The sequence below is a fragment of the Felis catus genome, chromosome B2 (genome assembly GCF_018350175.1).
Source record: "Felis catus isolate Fca126 chromosome B2, F.catus_Fca126_mat1.0, whole genome shotgun sequence".
Lineage (NCBI taxonomy): Eukaryota > Metazoa > Chordata > Mammalia > Carnivora > Felidae > Felis > Felis catus.
The window spans coordinates 28,135,984-28,154,406 of record NC_058372.1 but is presented as its reverse complement, the minus strand read 5'-3'; the positions used below and the strand labels follow the sequence as shown (position 1 = coordinate 28,154,406).

Sequence of the window (18,423 nt, the reverse complement as noted above, 5' to 3'; positions counted from 1 at the left end):
AGACAAAGGGAGAGGCCTCAGGAGAAAACACCCTGCCAATACCTTTGTCTTGGACTTCCAGGCTCCAGAACTATGAAAAGTAAATGTCTGTTGCTAAGGAACTCGGTCTGTGGTATTTTGTTACGGTAACACCAGCAGACTAAGACACTCCCATTTTCATTTACCTAGCTGATCAATTCTAGTGCTGTAATATCTCTTGAATTTATTCACTCTCCACCAAGCTCACTGCTGGGGCCTTATTATCTCTTTCTTGAACAATTAAAATAGTCTTCATATTGGTCTTGTGTCTGCTGTAATCAACTCATCCTTCGTACTCTAATTCTTTAGCCTCAGGGACCAAAGCCAGGAATATAGAATTGGAATCAGAGTTTCCCTTTAAGGCACTTCTGGTCTTAGGGAACTAGAGGAAATCTGAGGAGGATACTCACTGGGGCACAGGCTCTGAAGCACTGTGAGTATACCAAGGAAGAAGAAACAAACCATATACCCAGAGACATGTTGGGGAAGGGGCAATTCACAGCATTCATGGCATGTGAGTTGGGCATGTTGCCAGTCACAGGCCAAGGAATTTATTCATTTATTGACTTGTTCAATAAGTATGCTATGTAATGAGCACTTGACACCTAGAATCTAGTGGTGAATAAGCAAGAAGGGATCCCTGACTTTGTTGAGCTTACATTCTGATGGATGGAGATACAACACATACATAAATCAATAAGGTGGTTTATATTTCTAAGTTTCTTTCTTTCTTTCTTTCTTTCTTTCTTTCTTTCTTTCTTTCTTTCTTTGGCTCGTGACCTGAGCCAAATTCAAGAATCAGAGGCTTAAGCAACTGAGCCACCCAGGCACTCCTGACTCTATACTTTTAAAAGGTTTTTCTGGGGGCACCTGGGTGGCTCAGTCGGTTAAGCATCTGACTTCGGCCCAGGTCATCATCTCACAGTTTGTGAGTTTGAGCCCCGCATCAGGCTCTGTGCTGACAGCTTGGAGCCTGGAACCTGCTTCAGATTTTGTGTCTCCCTCTCTCTCTGCCCCTCCCCAGCTCATGCTCACACTCTGTCTCTGTCAAAAATACATAAACTTAAAAAAAATTTGTAAAGGTTTTTCTGGCTGCTGTGGAAATAAACTGTGGAAGGTAACCCAAGCGGAGGCAGGTTTAAAGGGTGCTAGGTTAGAGATGATGGTGATATGCACTAGGGTGCTGGAAGTACAACTGTGAGGAGATGGCAGTTTCAGAATTTATCCTGGTGGTAAAGTGGCCAGGATTTGCCATTGGATGGGATATGCTTGTGAGGAAAACAGAGAAGATGAATCTGACTCCTAGGATTTTGTGGATGGTGATGCAATAAACTGGGAAGTATAAGCAGGATTCAGGGAACAGAGCTAAAGCTACAGTTTGGCTTTAAATATGAGGTACTATATTAGATATTAAAGAAAGGGAGGCTGGTTAAATGTGTCAAATGCCACTTAGAAAGTAAGTGAAGAACCCAGGAGGGATCTCTGGATTTTGCTAGAAGAAAATAGTTGGTGCTGTTGATAAATGCCAGTTTAGCTGAGTCATAGGAATGGCAACTGCTTTAAACCAGAGTGTGTTAAATAAAGAGAGAATGTGAGATGAGAATGTGGAAATTTTGCTGGGAAGATGAACAGAGAAATAGGGGTAGGGTAGCTGGAGGACATGTAGGGTAAAGAGTGATGCCATTTATGATGAACAAGAATTAAGTTGGTGTGCATGCTGTTGGGAATGGTGTGTTCAGAGTGAAGGGGCTAGGTTCTGAAGTAGGAATGAGAAGGGAATTGGAGCATAAATAATTATACTGAAAAAGCTAAAGTTGGAGAATTGAAGTTTTCTCCTAAAATGAATATTGCTATTGTAAGGAGCTTGACTGTTTAAAAAGTTGAATATGTTTAAACCTTTGCAAAGATACATAATTTTCTAAGTCTGTAGATAATCTACTAATTTTGTAGATCAGACCATTCATAATTAAAGCACTAGCTTTTGTATTTCTGTGTTATGAATATTAAACACTGCTTTCATAGTACTATATCAAGATGTATACTATAAGGATTCACATTAGAATTATAATTTTAAGGAATAGTTTAAAGAATGTAATGATATTCAAATATTACATTAGAAATTTAGTAAATAAATAAAAAGTAAATACCCTGTATGTATTTCTAGCAGATTAAGAAAAAGGTGATTTTTTTTGTAGAGGGGGGTCAGGTAACAGTAAAAGAGTAATTTTTGAGTTTGAAAATTCACATTAAATTCTGTTGCACAGACTTTGGAAATGCCCTGTTGCTCTCCAGCTCCAAAACTGCCACCACTAGAGGGAGTATGAAAGGCCTCTGAATGGTCAAGGATTCTGAAACTTGGACAAAATTTAAGCAACTTTTGCATCATAACAGTTAAAGCTTACTCATTGCTACCTAGAATTTCCTAGGGTGAAGATTTAATGGTAATGGTCAAAAAGCTAAAGTTGGAGAATTAGTTTTTCCCCTTATTTGAATATTTCTCTTATAAAAGCATGTGTGGTTAAAAAAATTCAATATTTTTTTTTTAATTTTTTTTTCAACGTTTATTTATTTTTGGGACAGAGAGAGACAGAGCATGAACGGGGGAGGGGCAGAGTGAGAGGGAGACACAGAATCGGAAACAGGCTCCAGGCTCCGAGCCATCAGCCCAGAGCCTGACGCGGGGCTCGAACTCCCGGACCGCGAGATAGTGACCTGGCTGAAGTCGGACGCTTAACCGACTGCGCCACCCAGGCGCCCCAAAAATTCAATATTTTTAAACTTTTGCAGAGACATATAAGTTCCTAATGTGTATAGAGATTAAAAATTATCTCAGGGTCATGAGTTCAAGTCCCACGTTGAGCATAGAGCTTACTTAAAAAAATATGAAGCGAAATACTGATATATTTTGAAATAAACTTCTCTGTTGTATTCCGTATTTAACCAACCTTAATGGGGAATAAAAATATAGGATTTCACTGCTATTTCTTTGTGGAATTAAAGTTATGGCTATCCCCTTCCCTTTCTTACCAGTCTGTTCTCTGATTTTAAACATTCAATAAGTTCCCAGCCAAGGAATGCATTTTTTCCTTTTTGATATTTTTCTGTGGTTCCTTATTATCGTTTGTAGAATATACTGTGGTTCTGTTTACCTCTGCCTGCAGCTTCCAGACCTTTGTGGTTTCCTCTACAGCTGTGGGTATTTCTCATGTGAAACCATAGGTCAGTACAGAACCACAAAACTGATCCTGACAATTAGAATTTTAGCCACTGTCCTGTGGGGTTTTCAGAGCCACAACTGACTGTGTATTTTAAATCCAGATCCTTAAATTACTACCATATGATGTTAGGCATCATTATTTTAGAACAACCATGGTTTCTCCAGGGGGCCTAGGTAAGCCTTTCTTCATTTTATTTAACGTTAGTGTGCACCTATCTTTAAATGAAGCTTCACAAATACTCTCACTAGATGTGAGATCTATGAGAATGAGGATTTGGTTTTTGCTGTGTGTTCTGGCACCTGTCCACATCACTTAGTATGTTGCCTTTGTGGCATGAATGCATCTTTACTTAGGTCACATTTTGAGCAATGGGTCTCAAACCTTAGTAAGCACCAGAATCTGCTAAAGAGCTTGATAAAATACAGATTGCTGGGTTCTACCCCCAGAGTTGCTGATTCAGTAGGTCTGGGAGGGGCATTAAAGAAAAAATTGATCATGACATTTGTTAAAAGTGGTAGGAAAGACTTTATTCAAGGGGGCTACTTTAACAGGGTTTTGTAGGAGAGGAGAGAGATTGGGCTTAACTCTGAATACAACAAGGGAAAGTGGGAATTTACAGCTAAGGAGCAGAGTGGGGGTGGTACTCAGTGATAGATATTACTAAAAGGAAATATCAGGAGTGAAGGAAGATTCTGACTAAACCAACCTAACAGGATTCTTTATGAAGGCAGGCTAGAGTGATCAGATATAGGAGGGGCTTGGTGCTGGAACCTGATTAGATATTGAGGGTGGGAGAATCTGGCTAAACCAACTTAGCAGGATTCTTGCTAAAACTGGACAATGCAGAGAAACACACAGGAACCCAAAATTCAGGGCCTGAGAAAAGAGTTTGGAGGAATCTGACTGAAGTTTGGTCAAAGAGAGAGTCTTTGTAAGGGGGTGAGAATTTGTATTTCTTACATGTTTCCAGGTGATGATGCTCTTGGTCTGGGAACCAAGTTTCAAGACCCACAGGTTTAGAATATTATGAGTTCCATCAGGAAGAAGAGTTGTTTTAGAGTTCGACTCAGACTGAAAGAGCTGGAATTGGTATTTCAACTTTTGGCTGATCTACTTGCGGAAAAAGACTTTGTTAGAGGTAATATTTAGCTTCTAGCTGAGTAAGACATGTAATACCTGTCAATGCAATGGGAGCCATGAGCATGGAGAATGGCAGAGACCCAGTCAGACTGTTAGTTTGGAAGAGAGTGTTAATTTTGTTATTAATAGTGTGACAGTGTTTAAAGTATGAATCATTAACTACGTGTGATTTTTAACAATGGAAGAGTTTGCCTGAATATTATGGTCAGGGAAAGTGTTAATTTCCTCATTCCTTTTTGTGGTGCAGGTTTGGTCCTCCCTTTGAAGTAGCAAGCAGGGACTGGTAGGAGAATTAAACTTTGGTCCCCATCCTCACATATCTCTCTGGGCAGCAACCTGGGCTCTTCACCTCTGAGTGAAGTCTGCCTGACCACTCCCTCACTCAGCCTGGGCTCCAGGAGGCTGACCCTGAGTCAAATTCCATAGACAGCCTGGACTTTTTTTTTTTAACCTATTTGTTTGTTTGTTTTTTAACCTGTTTGTTTGTTTCTTTAAAGACACCTATATACACAGCTTCTAAATTCATGCTTCTCAAATAGGTTATGTGTGATCCCTGCCATGTGCTAGGGAATATGGGAAAGTACTAGATCAGCATGGCACTTGCTGGAGTGATAATTCTATTGGAGATTTTTGGTGGAACCAGGATGCCATCTGTGCTCTGTGCCCCACCATCATCCCCCTGACTTCTGCTGCAGGGTGGGGCACTTTCCTTGTGCATGCTTCGCCACCACCCCAGGCTCACTCCATCTCTCAGCTCCTCTACAATGGGCTTTCTCCAAAACAGAAGTTCTTCCTCACCTAGAACTTAGACACTTTGGAAATGCCAAAGGAATTAATGCCCCTGGCATTGACTCTTAGTGAGGGCAGGAATCAGTGCATATATTCCCCAGCTTCCAGTCCTTCAAAAGGTCAATTCTCTGAGGTGCACTCTGTGTAATTTCTCAAAGGATCTCAACGAAGTTCAATTCCATTTGCCCACAGTTGCAATCAGCTCAACAATACACTCTTCATGGCTTTCTTTCCTTCCCCATCTCCTTCCCTCTGCTCTCTCACTTGCATGGGGAAAATTCAAAACTATGATACACAATACTCAATATCACTCAGATGCAAAATAAGTAGTCTGTAAAATTTACACAAAATTTTAAAATACACAATGGCACTTAAAGAATTGAGGATGGAGCTGTAGTGTGGTACTAGGCATTCTCTTTTCTGTCCATGGGGGAAAAAAATAGAGGATGATAGCTCTAAATTCTACAGAAGATTATTTGCTGCCTGTTTTCTTACTGCACATTCACACCTCAAACTCTTGCACTTTGGCTTCAGACCCCACCTTTCCACTGAATCTCCTAATAAGTAACTTCTGATCAGCCAGACCCAGTGGACAGTTTTGAGTTATTTTCCTAGACCTCTATATTGCTTTTGACAGTGATACCTGCTGTCTCCTTGAAATTTCCTTCCCACTTGTTATGTTGGATGTAAACTTTGTGGTCTTTCTCTACATGCTTGATTCTTCCTTTTCTTGTTTAAATCCACTGACATGTAGCTTTTCTGCTCACATTGTCTTATAAATCATGTTGCACTTATTTGGGCTATTTATTTTCAGTTGCCTTAATTTAAAATACAAACTAAAAGGCAAATCACTTAAAAAAATAAATTTTCTTATTCTGTATTGTTTACATTTGTATCAGAAAAGAAATGGGATTGGAACACATAGAAAATTCAGACTTGACTCCAGACATGCTGTAGCACTTCTTATAGCATTCCAAGCACAGAATAAGTGACCAACATGTCAAATGATATGATTTGTCATTTTTGAACCATGTATAAGCAGTGACCTGCTTGATACCTAGTAAATTTAGTAGGTGGTTATATGTATGTAGGTGTAATCTGTGTAAGAGATCATAGTCTAGTGTATTTAATCCTGAGAATAATGACGGGGAAAACATTTGATACTCAAGAAATGAGATTTACATGTCTTAATATGATTGTAATATTGTTCTCCTGAAGTATATCCAATATTACAAGCAAATGCATTTACACAAGAAGTTTGAAAAATGTATTTTAGCATAATAATCCCAAGCAGGCTATCATTTTCAGGGCAGAAATGCCCAGAGTTGACTAACCATCAAAATACAGATGTTTTAAAGATAAGAAGGAACAATCTTAACCTGCAGTTGAAAAAAAACTTGTTACGGTGACATGATTATTAGACTTCTTGTTGTTTTCAAAACATGTAGATTGAGAAGTTATAATTTCATCAGAATACATACTTTATTCCAAGTATCTATTTTAATAATCATTTAAAATTTTTGTTCAAAGTAATCAGAAATGTCCCATCTTCTCTAGCAATAATTTATCTTTTATAGGAAGGGCATTCATTTTTCAGAGACAAAGCCACTAATTATTTTACATGTGTTTGTTTTTCTGTATTCATTGATTACCCCCTCCTCTCCTCTGATCTCCCTTCTTTTTCTCCCCTTCCCTTCCTTTTTCTCCTTTCCCTTTCTCTTCTTGACACTCCAAGTGCTCAAACTTTTGTATCAGTTAACTGTTTGTACCTTCCATCTTTATAAACATCATGCTTTTCTCTTTAGCTCATGACTAAGTTCCTTGGCCAAGTGCTTTATGGAAATGTTGGGAATAGAAATCTCACATAAAAATGGAATGAGTTGTGAAAACAGTCAGTTCCCATCTCTCCTAAGATAGGCAAATCTTTGAATGACCTCCTTGGGAGGAAAGAGCCTAGGGCATATTCTGATTTATAGCACAAAGTTCAGGATATTGAATGAAATACAGTTATGACATGATTAAAAATGAAGTGCATTTCAGACATCTTTAAATGTCCAAATGGCACTAAGACAAATTTTACTATATTCATGGTTATTCTTTTTACTATTTCACTTTCCAGTTATTCACCATGAATCTTATGTGAAATCTATGGCAGGATGAGACAAAGCAAGAGCAGGAAAAGAGCTCAATACATTCAAAGCCATTGTCATTTTCCTTGTCAAAGATGGCATTGTTAGGGTGAACATATATAAACTTTCTTTCCCACTGAGTAGACCACGTGGAAAAATGCTTTATTTTTTCTTATAAGAATAAAATTGCAGTCTTTCAACAGAACATGTTGATTATGCCATCTGGCACATAATTTCTATGCTTAAATTAAGCTGAGAAATAAATTCAGTGTTGAAAGATATTATCCGTTTAACATTTTTTTTGCCTTCAAGCAATTTGAGAAAGTAGGACAAAAAATAAGTTGTTTTCATTTCTTAGTATGTGAATCATATATTTCTTGAATATTTTCTTCCACATAGAGGAAAATTATAATTTATAAGTGGATAGCTATGATCTACTGGGATTTCTAGTCCTGTAGTTATGCCAAAACTATACTGTATTACAGGAACCTACCCTGAGAGATCAGGTGATTGTCAGTTGGAGATTAGCATCAGTTAATGGATGGTGTAATTAACTGAGAATAAAGAACGCTCATAAGGAGTTGCTTATATTTTGTTTGGACTTTTCTTTATTAAGCAGTTTGTGACTTCAGGTTGTTGCCAATACTAAAGGCACAAATAAATGAGTGTAATATACACAAATTAGGCTGCATCTAGGGCTACCTACCAAAGTTAAGTAACTAGCAGGTGGTGGAAACTCAAAAAGAGTGGAAATGTCTACCTTTTAACTGGGGAAGGAGGACTTCTTCAACAGGATCTCTTTGTCAGTTTTTTCTTTCCCTCTCTCTCCCTGTGAAGATATAAATCAATGCTCAGTCACCTAAGAACTTCCTAGTGAACAGTTTAAGTCAAGAATAATCTTTGACCAGCCTATAGCTGCTAAGACAGCATGGAGGTGATCAATGAGTGGTAGTAGCAGGAAGCTCAAACATGTGGAACAAATTGCCAGCAAAAGAGAGCTTTGAACTGAACGTATACATTCATATGGCAGAAAAACTGGGGAAAGATAACAATTAGAATTTCTCCTTTCATTATTTAAAAAATTATCTTTAAAATAATGATTACCTTTAAGTTTTTCTGCCTTTTAAAATGGTTTTTAGGGGGGTTTTATTTGTTTTTGAGAGAGAGAGAGAGAAAGGCAGAGGCAGAGAGACAATCCCAGGCAGGCTCCACGCCTCTAGCGCAGAGCCCAACACAGGGCATGATCTCACAAACTGTGCGATCATTACCTGAGCTTAAATCAAGAGTCAGACTCCTAACCAATTGAGCTACTCAGGCACCCCCTTCTGCTTTAATTAAGGAACAAAGAATGGGAAATTTACACTTATTAGGGGAGAACGCTTCATCTAGGTTTAGCCATCTGGAGTCACACTATCCTGAGTCTTTGATGCCCACCTGCCTATTGAGGTCTTGGCACATCTGTGGACTGCTGGGGCACTCAGGAGAAAAGAAAAGTTAAATGCTTTCCTATCAAAGGAAGTGTATGAAGTAACTGCAAGCACTGCAAATGGAGATTTTAAGAAAGTCTAGATTCTAGTTCTAGCTCAGAGATAGATTCAGAATAGATTTGGAAAATAGATACTATAATTTTTGCTACAAGGACTTTGCATAATGATAATAACAAAAATGACAATAATAAAAACAATACTTTTCACAGCACTTAGTTTTCAAAGCACATCATATGAACTATGAGCTGTGCTTCCCATTAACCTGTTATAAGCTAATATAGTAGAGAAACACAGAACATAACAGTAGATGCAGAATTGGAGAACGATTCAGGATTTGGGAACTGAGGAAGCTGAAGTACTGTGTCCACTGTGGAAAAATGACATATACTTGGCACATACGCTTAGGATATGCTCTCTCACTATGGTACTAATTGAAAATCATGGGAGAATTTTACAGTTAAAATGTAGAAATACTATAGTCAAAATATTTTATGAAAGGGCCCAAACACATAGTAAATTAAGATTGATTTTGGGGCGCCTGGGTGGCGCAGTCGGTTAAGCGTCCGACTTCAGCCAGGTCACGATCTCGCGGTCCAGGAGTTCGAGCCCCACATCGGGCTCTGGGCTGATGGCTCAGAGCCTGGAGCCTGTTTCCGATTCTGTGTCTCCCTCTCTCTCTGCCCCTGCCCCGTTCATGCTCTGTCTCTCTCTGTCCCAAAAAATAAATAAATGTTGAAAAAAAAATTAAAAATAAAAAAAAATTAAAAAAAAGATTGATTTGCATGAAATTTTGCAGATACCCAGATGACAATTGTTTTTATAAAGGCAAAAAATTAACCATGGGAATGAAAGTCCTCTTTGAAGCTGCTCTGTAACTTCATTGAGTCTGAGACATGAGGAGCAGAGAACACATGTATAGAAGCCTCTTTCAAGGCTTTGCACTCTGCTGCTGTCCTGGCAAGCTCCTTCTGACTCTAGAACAGTCCTCCTGAGCATGGCTCTGTGCATTGTGGGAATTGGACCCCATACTCTTGGCTCTCAAAACTGAGAAAGAGAGGGGATAGAGGAGGGAGAGGCAGAGAGAGAAAGGCCAGGCAAGAAATTAGAAAAGATCAAAGGTACATTGACCAAAAAAGATGAAAGGCACTTTGGCAAAGACAAGCATGACCCACTGCTCCTGCTAGAAAACTCAAGCTGATGAAACATTTCAGAAGGATTAGTATATATAAAAGTGCACCTGGGAAAGAATTTCTCTGATGCCTTAGCTTTCAGACCATTTTAGCAATGAATCAACAAGTCCCATTTGTAGAAAGAAGAAAGCTAATGTAATGAACAATAAAAGCACAACTCCAGGACTCACCTTATTACTTCAGAGATGCACAGCCAGACCTTTCTTGCACTTAACCAGCCCTTTAGTTCAAGTGTTCAGTATCATTGAAGCCACCAGGACCTTCTCCAATTTTTCTATTTGTTCAAGAAATTAATTTTAAAAAGTGAATTAGAAGACTTTTAAGTTCAAACTCAATGTGTTTCATCTCTTTGCCATGGTTTATAGTCCTAGCAATGCCTCCCGGCTCTCCTGACCACTTTTGATAACCATTGCCAAACACTACAAGATACAAAAAATGATAGAAAATGAATTACCCACATTTTTAAGGATGGGGAAAGGCATGAGCTAAAGAAATTCTAATAAAATTCTGACTCATATACAATTTGACCTCCCTACCTTTGCAATATGAAATTTACATTTTATATGCAATTTCCATGGCAATTTACAGGTGTTAAATTAGGAACAGGAGTAGAGTACAGACAAGGGGATAACCTAATATAACAGCAACAGAGTTCAAACAAAGTTTGTTTCCTTTTTTTATATTATCATCTGGGTATCTGCAAAATTTCATGCAAATCAATCTTAATTTACTATGTGTTTTGGCTCTTTTATAAAATATTCCAACCATAGTATTTCTACATTTTAACTGTAAAATTCTCCATAAATGGGGCACTTATTACATTTTTTTAATATGTAGAATGATTCAGTTACTACAAAAGTCCTGAAGAAGAAATATTTACTCCAGGTAGAGTAATCTAGTTTTTTTTACCAGTTCCCAAGGGCATTGCTAATACCTTGTATTATTCAGACTTAGAGAAACATACTAGGAAGACAGTGTTAGAGCATGCTGTCCCTAGTATTTCTCTCATGTTTCTACCGCAAATCTAGGTTAATTTGGGCCCAGCTTTACTGATCAACGAATTGTAAAACTAAGTGAGCACTTTGTAAAAACTCTCAGGTAGATTTGGGCTAAATCAAAAGATTTTGTCGATAACCCAGTCCTGAGTTTGAAAGAGCCTGGGCTCATTTCTATCTTGAAATTTACTCCTTCACATTCATTTTGGTGGATGGCTGAGGGGAGGCAACTGAGTGATAAGCAAACCTTCCCTGGCCATCATAGTTTCAGTGGTTGGAAGAAAATTAAGGATTAAGCTAGGGAGCTTATTCTCAAATGATGGTTGATTAGGCTGGTCACGTAAGAATCAAATCAGGAAAGCACTGCAAAGTCCAACATTTGGTGTTACTTAGGGAAAGCTTGAAAACTAAGAAGGCTCTTCAACTTAAGTTAGAAGGATTGGGGGTGGCGGCACAGGGATTCCTTGGAAGGCCTCCTGCAAGAAGTTTTTGTAAGTGTGTGTGTGTGTATGCCCTTGTTTTTACAGGAGAATCACATTCTTCAGACCACCCGTCTATCTCGCACAGGCAGACAGAGCACGTCATGGGTCCTGTCTCCCAAAAGTGAGTTGAACGTTATTGGGGCTTTTGCTATTGTATTGACTTGTGACTAAGAGAGATCAGTGTTGCATTATTTGGATTTAGTATGCTCAAACTCATTTCTTTTCCACATTCCACGAAGATTTCTTCCTTAAAAAAGGGGGGGATAGGAAAGCAAATTCCAGTGTTTTTATTCAAACATAATCCCTAATATCCTTTCTGGGAGCTCCCCAAAAGGACAGTTGTTTTTAAAAGGAAAGTATCAGTTAAGACATACCATGTCACTAAAGGGACCTTTAAAAAGTCATTTGGCCTCCTAGCAGGACCACACTCAAAGCAGAGATCACAATCTATCCCTTTCTTTAAAATCTCCAAAGTGTTTTTGAAACAGTTAGTAATAATAAACAAGATAAAGAGAATCCAGGTGGCATGGCCACTGGGGCACCAACAGCAGCTCCTTTATATGTTAGGTGTCAGCCAATTTGCAGAACAAAGCTGACCACATTTTATAAGTAGTATTTTAAGAAGTGAAGTATTATGTACCTTTCAGAACATGTGCTTCTATTTATTCTTTGTCAGCATGCTGGGGCACCTGTGTTAGTTTTATGCCACTGCATGCAGATTTTTTGACAAGTAGAATTCTGGTGAGTTCCAGCTGTTATTTCACCTGTGTGAGCACAAGAGCAAAAAACCCCTGGAACTTTGAATCTGAAGCACTAAAATTATTTGGAAATTACCACCACATTTGTAATATATTAATTCTATGTATTAAATGCCCAATTAAGAAATATTGGTTCTTCTTAAGGGTAACAACAATGACTAAAAATGAGCAAATATATTTGTAAGGTTAATATGTGCTCATTATGGTTGTAGTGAGAAAAAATAAGAACTGGATATCTTCGTGATAGATGTTATTTACATAGCTACGATGGTCATTACCATCAGGTACTGTGCTAAGCACTGCACATGCATTATCCAGCTGAATACTTCTAATAACTCTATGATAGAGCTATCAGATCCTCATTATCTAAGACAAAGAAATAGAAACTTTAAAAGGTCTGCCAAACAATAAGTCAGATAATGTACTCAAACCCAAGCAGTCTGATTTCAGAGCCTGAAGTCAAACCACTGCACCAGTATCTCACAGAGGATGGGAGCCAGAATGCCAGATGTGAAATACTTTCAGGTAGAACATGGACGAAACATGTACAACTATCAAGAAAGGTTTATTTATTTTTTATATGTGTCAGAGAAAAAAAATAAAACTAACTAGCCAATCCACCTATTTCTTCCACCTCCACCATTACTACCATCCCACTCCTCACAGCCCCCTTAACTTTAGAAACCTTCTAAGTGGTTCCCAGAATTTCTACTCCAAGGTCAGTTCACACAAAAGCCTGAGTAATGATTACGAGTGAAAAACACTTAATGTCATTCCCCTGCTAAAAATTCTCCAATGATTTCTCATTATATTCAAAAGAAAATCCAAACTTCTTCCCAGGACCTATGAAATCCTATCTGTTTTGGACCTTGCTTGACCCTGAAGTCTCACCTCCAGGCCTCTCTGGCTTCCTTTCTTTGTTTCAGCACATCAGCCTTCTTGCTATTCCTTGAGTATTTTCACAGTGGGCATTTACCATTCTGTTTTCCATTGTTGAGGCCTTCATGGGTTTGCAATCAAGTCTCCATTCAAATATCACTACTTCAGAGGTCATTTACTCTACTCCATCTTCTTTTTTCCCCCCTCACTTTCCTTTAGCTTTCTTCATAGCACTTAGCTAACATTGTATTTGTAGAATGCCCTGTATTGATTGATTGGCTGATTGATTACCTTCTTCATTAGAATGTAACCCTCATGAGAGATGGTCTTTTCTTAGTTATAGCTGTATTTTAAGCTCCCCAAAATGTGTCACAAAGTGTGTGATAGACACATATTTTTTAAATTAATTCATGAATCAAATGGATGATTTCATAGTTACTATCACTTGGAATGAAGATAAAGGTAGGTTTATAAAGAAATATATTAAGGGAATTTAAAGAGTTCTATTAAGAAGTGATAGTACAATGGAGATGATGAAAATCGTGAAAGTAGAATAAGAATACCTAAAGTTTGGACAACATTGTTTATGTTATATTCCATGTAATTAGTTTAAAGTGAGGTTATTGCATTTTCTGTAAACTCTAAATGATGAATAAGATTCATACATAAAATAAGTCCATCAGTTAAAGCTATATACCTGCCTATGTAGACTAGTAAATTTCTGTAGAAAGTTAGGATTGCATTTAGAATTTGAGTAGCTAGCATTATTAAATAAACTGAGAAATCTTATTATAACTCCTTCTGAAATCCCTAGGACAAATGACACTAACTGATCTGCAGATAAATAAGTTTCTATCCCATTTAGAAACAGCAGTGGCTAGTTAATAATATCTTTTTGTTTTCATTTCACTGTGTATCAACTTCTGTATACTATCAACTTCTATAAGCTAGATAAAGTGTTGAATTAATAGTTGGATGAAACCAGTAAGAAACCAGTGTGATAAAAGAGAAAATTGATTATTTTACTTATGTTTATTTTACTATTCAGCCAGCCAAGGAAATTGTTACGGACCAAAATCAGAGTGCAAGTAGATAATTTTTAGTCCGTATAACTCTGTTTCTACAAAGGTGGCACATAGAGGAAACACATGCAAATTACAGTTTTCAATGCTGAGATTGCACTAAGATTTTATAATTCAGCATGTAAAGAAAATATAATGCTAAGAATTAAATTGACTCTTTTGGCGATTTTTTTTTTTAATTTTTTTTTTCAACGTTTATTTATTTTTCAGAGAGAGAGAGACAGAGCACGAACGGGGGAGGGGCAGAGAGAGAGGGAGACACAGAATCGGAAACAGGCTCCAGGCTCTGAGCCATCAGCCCAGAGCCCGACGCAGGGCTCAAACTCCCGGACCGCGGGATCGTGACCTGGCTGAAGTCGGACGCTTAACCGACTGCGCCACCCAGGCGCCCCGACTCTTTTGGCGATTTTGAGCTACTTTATGAATATAGAGTTTATTATAAATTAGTAGTAGCTGCATGAGGTTGAACGTCTCCAGTCTTGGTGGGTGTTTAGGTCCATTGCCATCACTCAGTGTTCCTTCACTGCTCACTTTCATCATCACCACAGCATGCTTTAGCTTCTCTCAATCATGATGCTAATTGCCTTTCATCATTCCTGTAGTGAACATGTACTATTAAAAATACCAATAATTAAATCTCTCACCAGAAGAAATTAAAAGAACTTGAAGGTTTAAGGATTTTAAATGGAGAGAAAAAACAGGGTATGGAGAGTAACCTAAGAATGGCAGCTGCTAACTGATTGCTTGACTCATTCCCAGCATTGGGTTTCTTCTTTGGGGAGTGTGTTGAAACATTGTTTGGAGGGTTTTGGCAAGATCTATTGGAAATAAGGGATTTTTCTATAATGTTTATTTGATTCCAAAAGTGGTCAAAGGGAGAAAAATCTTTGAATGAATGTACCCGGCTCTATAATTCTGATTTGGTAGTGAGGCACAGAAGACTGAGGGTTGCTGGCAATGCTCCTAAATTACTGCATTGGCAAACCCTAATAATTATAGTAAATAAAAATCTTGACTAATGTCAAGAGTTCTTAGGTGTATTTTTCCTCTCATCATTATTCAAAATAGTTGACTATAGGTGGCCTTCTTTCATTCATTTATTCAAGAATATTTAGTGCATATCTACTATGTGCTAGGTACTCTTCTAATTGAGACAAAGTAGGAATGAAATGGCAGAAATCCTTGCACCTACACAGTTTACATTCTAGTGGGGAAGGTAAAAAATAAAAACATTAAAAAATTTTGTGATATGTTAGATATGACAAATACTATGGAGAAATAAAGAAGAAATAGGGGGTTTAAGCCAAAGCTTAAAGCATGTAGAACATGCTCCTGGATATATTGTATGTTAGACCACAAAACAAGTCTTAGTAAATTTAAGAAGATTGAAATCATATAAAACATCTTTTCTGACCATAATGGTATGAAACCAGGAATCAATACAAGAAGAAAACTAGAAAATTCACTAATAAATGGAAACTTAACATGTTACTGAACAACCTATGAGTCAAAGAAAATCAAAAGGGAAATTAAAAAATATCTTGAGACAAATGAAAATGGAAGCATAACATACCAAAACTTATGGGACGTAGCAAAAACAGTTCTAAGAAGAAAATGATAATGATAAATGCCTACTTTAAGAAAAAAAGAAGAGCTCAAATAAACAACCTGACTTTATATTTCAAGGACCTAGAAAAAGAACAAAGTAAACCCAAAGTCAGTGGAAGGAAGAAAATAACAAAGATTAGAGCAGAGATAAACAAAATAGAGATTAAAATGGCAATAGAAGAAATCAACAAAATTGAGTTGTTTTTGAAAAGAAAAAATGAAATAGACAAACCATTAGCTAGACTTGCCAAGAAAATAAAGAGAACAAAATAAAATTATAAATAAAAAAGGAGACATTACAACTGATACCACATAAGTACGAAGGACCCTAAGAGACTACTATAAGTAATTATAGACCAAAAAAAAAAAGAAAGAAAAAATTGGACAACCTAAAATAAATGGGTAAATACCTATAAACATACAATCAAACAAGATTGAATTGAAAAGAAATAGAAAATCTGAACAGATCAATTACTACTACAGGAGAATGAGTCTGTAATAAAAATACTTTCCAACAAGTGAAAGTATAGGACAAGATGGCTTCACTGGTGAATTCTACCAAACATTTAAAGAAGAATTAATACAAAATTTTCTCAGACTCTTACAAAAAGTAGAAGAAGAAACACTTTCAAACTCATTTCATGAAGGCAGCATTACCCTGATATCAAACTAATTAAGGACACTACAAGAGAAGAAAATTACAGGCAAATATGCCAGATAAATATAGTTGCGTTGGCGAGCTGAATTCAACAATGGATTAAAAGGATCATATACTATGGTCAAGTGAGATTTATCCCATGGATGCAAAGATGGTTCAGCATTTGAAAATCAATTAATACACGACATAAACACAATGAAGGATAAAAATTATATGATCACTTCAACAGATGCAGAAAAAGCATTTGACAAAATTCAACATCAGTTGGGTAAGAAAAGAAAATAAATGGCATCAAAATGTGAAAGAAAAAGTAGAACTCTTTGTACATGATATGACATTATATACAAAAAATCTCTAAAGACTCCACTGAAAAATTTAGAGCAATAAATAAGCTCAGTACAGTTGAAGGATATAAAATAAGTTGTGTTTTTATACACTAACAATGAACTACCAGAAAGAGAAATCAAGAAAATATTCCTATTTACAATTACATCGAAAGAATAAAATACCTAGGAATCAATTTAACCAATGAGGTAAAAGATCTGTACACTAAAAACTGTAAGACATTAATGAAATAAATTGAAGATGACACAAATAAATAGAAAGATTCTGTGTTCATAGATTAGAAGAATATTATTAAAATGTTCATTCTACTCAAAGCAATCTACAGATATGATGCAGTCCCTATTAAAATTCCAATGACATTTTACACAGAAATATAACAAGCAACCCTAAAGTTTGTATGGTACTGCAAAAGACCCCAAATAGCCAAAGCAATCTTGAGAAAGAAGAAAAAAGCTGGAGGCATCACACTTCCTGATTTCAAAATATATCACAAAGCTATAGGAATCAAAACAGTATGGAATCGGCATAAAAACGGACACATAGATCAATGGAACAGAATAAAGAGCCCAGAAAGAAACGCATGCAAGTATTAAAATTTTAATACTTTTTTTAATGTTTATATTTGAGAGAGAGAGAGAGAGTGCAAGCATGAGGAGGGGAGGGGCAGAGAGATGGAGACGGAGGATCTGAAGCAGGCTCTGTGCTGACAGCAGAAAGTCTGATATGGGGACTGAACTCACTAACTGTGAGACCATGACCTGAGCTGAAGTCAGACACTTGACTGAGCCACCCAGGCACCTCTGGTCAGTTAATTTACGACAAAGGAGCCGAGAATATAAATAGGAAGAGCATAATCTTTTCAATGAATGGTGCTGGGAAAACAGGACAGCTATATGCAAAACAATGGAACTGGGGACCCTATCTTACACAAAAATTACACAAAAATTACACAAAAATTAACTCAAAATAGTTTAAAGTCGTGAACATAAGACCTGAAACCATTAAACTTCTGGAAGTGAACATAGAAAGTTCCCTTAACATCGGTCTTGGTGATGATTTTTTGGATTTGACACCAAAAGCAAAGGCAACAAAAACAAAAATAAACAAGTGGAACTACATCAAACAAAAAACTTCTGTATAGGAACGGTACCTGAATGGCTCAGTCAGCAGAGCATATGACTCTTGATCTGGGGTTTGAGTTCCAGCCCCATATTGAGGGCAGAGATTACATTTAAATTTTTTTTTAATAAAAACTTTTTTTTTTAAACCAAGTCGTCTGTACAGGAAAAGAAACCATCAACAAAATGAAAAGACAACCTGCAGAATATGAGAAAATACTTGCTAATCATATCTGATAAGGGGGTTAATATCTAAAATGTATAAAGAGCTTATAGAACTCATCAAAAAAAACCAATCTGATTACAAGATAAGCAGAGGAACTGAATTTATATTTTTCTAAAGAAGACATACGGATAGCCAGAAGGTATATGAACAGGTTGTCAATATCACAAATATTCAGAGAAATGCAAATTAAATCCTTAATGAGATATAACCTCATACCTCTTCAAATAGCTATCATTAAAAGGACAAGAGATAATAAGTGTTTTTGAAAATGTGAAGAAAGAGAATCCTTGTGCGCTGTTGG

General features: G+C 37.0%; 1 long non-coding RNA gene across 1 annotated transcript in view; it reads left to right on the top strand.

Moving 5' to 3' along the window:
- The window catches only part of LOC123385322, an 81,958-nt gene that overhangs the window by 21,191 nt on the left and 42,344 nt on the right, over positions 1-18,423 (top strand). Inside the window, exon 4 of the long non-coding RNA XR_006597630.1 lies at positions 11,494-11,569. This is a non-coding gene — a long non-coding RNA (uncharacterized LOC123385322). The remainder of the gene's footprint in view (positions 1-11,493; positions 11,570-18,423) is intronic.